The 6,465-nt window shown below is 36.9% G+C and overlaps 1 protein-coding gene across 3 annotated transcripts in view; it reads right to left on the bottom strand.

Moving 5' to 3' along the window:
• The window catches only part of Mllt3 (MLLT3 super elongation complex subunit), a 248,208-nt gene that overhangs the window by 109,527 nt on the left and 132,216 nt on the right, over positions 1-6,465 (bottom strand). The gene's annotated exons all lie outside the window — the stretch shown is intronic.

Here is a 6,465-nt window from a genome sequence, read left to right as displayed (position 1 = left end):
AAATATGTAAGGTCATATCTATGTGGGTTTGATTAAAGAAACTAATAAAATATTCTCTAAATAATGAAGAAAAAGAATAAGATAAGACTATAAGAGTGAGAAGCAATTTAAATATGTTCAGGGACCATTTTCATCTCCAGAATTAAGGATTATTTTAATGTTACATCATTGGCTTTTCTCTTTTACTTTCCTTTTTTAGTTTTATTTTAGGATTCCCTATTTTTAATGTTCATACAGAGATTTCTTTAACTGAAATACCGAATAGTTTCTCTGGTGTGAAAAACTATAATAGTACACAGGATCCTAATGAAATAATTAATAATGCGAAATAGGAAGTAAAGGGCTAAAGGTGTAGGGAAAGTGGGAAGGGTGGGGGAAAGGTAATAAAGGAGAGGAAAAAAATATGAGAAACTGAAAAAAATGGAAATAAAGTGTTTGTAAATGGGAAGGGAAGGAGCGGGTGAAGGGAGGGCAGGGACAAGGGGAAAAAATGAGAATCAAGACCTATTATGTAAAGGTACAGAATCCCAGGGATGAATGTAACTGTATTGTATACCTAGATTGTATCAATAAACTCAATAAAAAGAAAAAAAAAACCAAAACCTTTCATAAAAATGCATGTCTTACAGTCAGTCTTAAGACTAACTGCCATAGGTGCTTTCACTATACCTCGATTTTTACCTTGTTCCACTACTTTCAAGGTTGGGGTGGGTGTGTGTGTGTGTGTGTGTGTGTGTGTGTGTGTATTGAGGAATGCTACTTGCTGTCTCTTCATCTTTCATTTGTTCTCTTTTAAAAATCCAGTAAATGGAAAATCTTTGCTTATTTCTGCAAAGTAAGAAAATTGTAAAGTCCAAAAACATGCTGCTCAGCTCAACTGAGAGCTTATAAAAATGATCAGAAAAGTTAAATTTTAAAAAGATGAAAAAGATACGCACTTCAGCATTATTTCCAGACTAAAGCCAGTGCAATGTAGTTAGGATGGAAGCGTAGTCCACCTACAACCATAGTATCTCCAAGAGATTAGGGTTGCCTTTCCTATTTTTTCCTTGAGGCAAAACTTTTTGGATTGAAGCCTAGATTCTTCCTATAGTATAATCCACCCCCTAAATAAAATTTAAAAACTGGACAGGAGGATGTGACAAAAAGAAATCATAATATGATCTTCATTAATTAAACTTCCAAGACATTAAAAGTAAGTAGGGTGAGGGAGGGATAGGTTCTAAATTCTCTCTCATTAACACAACCACTTAAACTCACATTGTAAAATGAGAAAGGGATATGAATAGTCATTTCTCTAAAAAACATACACAAATAGACAATAAACACATGAAAAATGTCCATTCGAAAATGCAACTCAAAACCGAAATGAGACACTGCACCACCTCACATCAACTAGGGTCACTGTAATAAAAAAGAAAAGTATAAAAAAACAAGTGATGGAGAAAGTAGGCTCTTCATACATTGCTAGTGAGAATGCAAAATGGTTTTCATTTTGGGAAATAGCTTAGCAGTTCCTGAGTAAGTTAAACCTGGAATTACCATATAACTGAACAATTCTACCTAGTATACATCCCAGAGATTTGAAAATTTCTGCCCATAAAACTCTTGTAAAATACCAGCTGCTGTGTCCGTGTCTAGATCTCCCCTACAAAGCCTCACACAGTCATATTTAGGGCTTTTTCAGAGGTGTTGGATCTAGAGTATGTAAAGCAGAGATTGATCATGGCTAGTCTCAAGGCACTAGGATTGAAGGTGTGAGTGCCACCCACACTAAATAGTCTGGATAAAACAAAAGGGGCAGAAAGATTTCCAGGTTGCTTTGCTACACTCTTCCTACAATGAACGACCGCCCCCTCCCATGTGCCACTCTGCCTTAGAGCCAGCTGATTATGGCCTAAAAGCTCTAAAATCTGTTTCCCCATTACCAGCAAGGCATAACACTGGGTTCCACAAACCCACTTTTCTACTGTAAATTTTTGCTTTACCGTAATAGTCGGCTATGTATCTCAGTTAACTCTGCCTGAGGGATACAAGAAGCAATCTTTGTGTGTGTATCACAAAGTGCAAGGTGTGTGCACATGTGCAAACGTGTAAAACCAGAAATTTTACCCACATTATGCTCCATCTAACAAGTTTTACATATGTTTACCTAAGCATCACAGAAGGTATAATATACCCACACCACTCTAGGGTTTTTTTGTTTTTGTTTTCCTGGTAAAAGTAGCCCATTTCAGTACAATGGCATATGAAAAACCAGACTTACAAGTTCTAAAGGAGGTCAAAATTGAATCATCAGTTTACTTGTGCATGGATGATGAAGATGATGCATTACGGTAAAATACATGTTTTCATAACAGAAAAGTGGGTGGGTGGGTGATGATGAGAAAGAGGAAGAGGAGAGGTGGAAGGGGGAGGAAGAGGACAACCACAATGACAACGATGCCGCCACAATGTCGACCTCGATGTGGGCCAAGTGAGACAGCGAAACGGAACAAGAATCAACTGATACAGACAGACACAGGGAGTGCAGACAACCTAAATTCAGATGATGAAGAAAACAGCAATGTGAGTGTACATCTGACTAGCTGAAATGTCACAAAATGGTCAGGCAACCAAATGGTATGATCCAATGTTAGAACTAGGTCCAAAGATATAGCAAGGATCCTGGCAGGGGCGAAACCTGCTGGACAGAATGCCAGCGCTATCATTCTGTGTTGGAACTGCTGGATGTTGTGAAACACAAAAGCTGAAATACAAGTAAAAAGTTCTGTGTGCACCAATAGCCATATTCAGAAATGTATTAGTGACACCTGACTATCTGAAATGAAACTGTTCATAGGTTTGCTGTACTTAGCAAGTATTTCTCATAGTAATCACAGAGATGTGAGACTTAGGGAAAAGCAATGAGTCAAAATATGGCATAAAAATGTATGCCCTTGTATGGGCCAGGGATTTGGCTCAGTGGTACCACACTTGCCTTGCAAGTGCAAGGTCCTGAGTTTGATCCCCAGTACTGAAAAAAAAAAATTATGCCCCCCATAGACACAAAGATTATTCCTTCAATTTAGAAATTTATCCTGGAACTCAGCCACCAGGTCCTTATTTGTACAGTAATAAACTGAACGATGCTGTGAGCAGACTTGTTGCTCCCAACTCCCAAACTAATCAGAATGTGACATTCAACAACTGGTTTACCAGTTTCCAACCGATGTTACATTTGCTAACAAAGCAGAAGCTGACCAGTGTAGGAACTGTATGTAGGAACAAAGCAAAAATTCCCAATGAAATGTTGCAATTTCAAAACAGAGAATTGTATAGAACAATCTTTAGATTTCAGAAAGATTTACACTGGCCTCATATATAGCAATAACAAACTGGTACTGCTGACTACATTCTGCAGCAAGACAAAAATATTGATAAAGAAACCTCTACAAAATGGACGCCTGACATGGAAACTTTCTACACCAAAACCAAAGGTGGAGTGAATCTTGTTGAGTTATGCAGTGACTATGATGTCACTTGAAACACAGACTGTTGGCCAATGATTGTATTTTACTTGATCCTAAACATGTGCAGCACCAATAGTGTGATAGTTGACAAGAATACCACAGAGAAATTTTCTTAGAGGACTGGGACTGAAACTCATAACAGATCATTTACAGCAGAGGAAAAACAAAATGTTTCTGCACAGGGAACTACACAAAAAAAGTGAAGCACACTGGTGAGCTGACAGGTGGACAGGCAGGGGCAGCATCACAAAGACTTACTACGACACAGTAAAACCAAAAAATGTCAACTGTGCCCTACAAAAAAGGACAGGGAATCAGAACTTATGTGCCATCAGTGTAAGCAACACTTGTGTATGGAACACACAGTTTTCATGTGTGAAGACTGCCTGGGTATGACAACTGAAGCAAAGATTGTTCTTTGTAGATTCTATTAATATTTTTGTTGTAGTTCACATAGGTTTTTATTTCTGATGTTATCATTTAGGTTTTGTAGCAAGTACATAGCAGATATGAAAATGGTGATGTTTATTCTAAATGTGCAATACATATTAATAATTTAATACTTTGATAATTTATGTCCCTGTTAAGTACACACTGTGTAATAAGAACCTCCTGACAAAACAGCAAGATCAGTGAGATGTCCTACAAAAAGGCCAAGGAAGGGCTGGGGATTTGGTATCTTCATTTTCTCTTGTTGCTGAGACAAAATACCCAAGACCCAAGTTAAAACCCACAAAGGATAACATTAATTTTATTGTAAAGGCTTATAAACATAGGTGTGTCACTACCACATTTATGCGTTAGGATATTTCTATTGATGAATTATCAACTTTAATTTTATGAGTTTTATTATAGTAAACAATGAGTACTTAACAGGAAAAAATATCAGAAAAAGAAAGCATTGAATTTTTAAAGCTTATTTAATGTTTATTAAAATAAATCAAATTTTTCAACATTCACCGTTTCTTGATGTTCAAAGTCTAGAAAAGAACTATAGGAATAAATTTCTATATGAACTACAATGAAAATACCAATAACACTCTACAAAAAAAAGCTTTACTTCAATTATCACTCCTAAGCCAGTCTTCACATATGACAGTAACACATTCCATTTACCTGCATTACTTACACTGACAGCACATGGGTTTTGCTTTCCTGGCCTTTTTTGTTTTTTGGTAATGGGGATTGAACTTGGAACCTTGTGCTTGCTTGTGAAGCAGGCATGGCGCCACTGAGCTAAATCCCCGGCTCAACACCAGCATTGTTCACAACAGTGAATGAGTGGAAGCAAGTCCAATGGCTATCAACTTATAAATGAAAAGACAAAATGTAATACATTTATATAATGGAATATTGTTTAGCAATAAAAGAGTAAGTACAGTACATCACATAACATGGGACGAATCTTATCTCTCAAAAGTTCTTATAAACTTACTAAATGAAATGACACATGGAAAGCATTCAGCATACTGTCAAAGACAAAGTGATGTAAGCACACATTCATGCAGAAATAAGTTATTGTCAGGTATGTCCCCCAAATATAAATACAAGAAAATACCAATCAATAGAGGGTAAGGTATGAAGAAACATGGTACAGCAGGAATGTGGTGCATGAGAAGATAGGGTCAGAAAGAAAAAAATACGAAAATTAGAGTCATCCTTTCACCTGTGCACTCCTACTTTCACAGCACACCACAGAGAGGCCCACCGACTCAGCGATCTGGTGGAGTGAGTCTGTCCTTGCTCAGGAACCGATGCTGCTACTGTCTCCAGGACCACACTTCATGGGCACAGCCTTGACTAACAGGAAGTTCTACTTACTTATTTCCTTTTTTAAAGTGAATTATTTCACTTTGGGGCATATTTTAGAAACTATGACTTTTGGGGGTGAAAAGTAAAGAACAGCATGATTAAAAAATACCATTTATTGCGTGTTTACTAAAATATGAAGCACTGCTCTAAATACTTTATATAAAATCATTTTATCTAACCCTAGGTACCCTAACTTCTTTTATAAATAAGAAACACAAGCTGCACAGGGTTTCAGCAATTTCTCCAATATTACATCACCTGTGCACAGGGCACCCGTAAGTTACAACCAACCTGAGAAAAGAACGTGGGTAACTGGGTCACCGAAGATCCACCTGCCCCTTGTTACCTACAGTGTGCACCCAGGTCAACATCCAGATCTCAGCCGTACTGACTCACAACCAACTTGAGTTACAACCAGCCCTTGGGAACTGACTGAGTTGATAAGTCAAGGGTCAACTGTATTTTGCCACATATACGATCTTGAAAATGTTTAAATACAGTAGGACCCATAATATCTCAGGTTGAAATAACTGTATGTAAGTATTTGTATTAGGTAAAGATAACATGAGATTATTATGTGTAAGCCTCAAAAATTCTAGAAATGTCAAAATAAGGGAGCATTTCACTAGAAATGCTTCTTTTTTATAAACATGTATTACTCTTTTTCAAAATGATGATCATTCTTCTCTTAAAAGGGAAGCTTAATTTCACATACTGGCTTTATATAATTCAAATTATCTTTTTACAGCCACTCCCTCTATTATTAAGCGTAACAATAGCCAATGGATTGGAAGTCCCATTTGACCTAGCTATTCCCCTACTGGGTATCTTCCCAAAAGAATTAAAAGAATCATACCACAGCGATATATGATCACTCACCCATGTGCCACTATGTGTATAGCGGCACAGTTTGTAACAGCTAAAACTTGGAAACAATCCAAATGCCCATCAACTGGAGACTCGATAAAGAAGATATGGTACTTTTATAAAATGTAGTACTATTCAGCTATAAAGAATGAGAAACTAGAGACATTTATAGCTAAGTGGATGCACATTGAGGACATATTCTAAAGTGAAATAATAGGACACACATGTAAATACTGAATAGTTTCTCTGGTGATAAACTAAAAGTGTAAATAAG

This window comes from Fukomys damarensis, unplaced genomic scaffold, assembly GCF_012274545.1.
Source record: "Fukomys damarensis isolate Sample0158 unplaced genomic scaffold, DMR_v1.0_HiC HiC_scaffold_31, whole genome shotgun sequence".
NCBI classification, from domain to species: domain Eukaryota; kingdom Metazoa; phylum Chordata; class Mammalia; order Rodentia; family Bathyergidae; genus Fukomys; species Fukomys damarensis.
The sequence above is the reverse complement of the archived record's forward strand: the minus strand, read 5'-3'. Positions and strand labels throughout refer to the sequence as shown.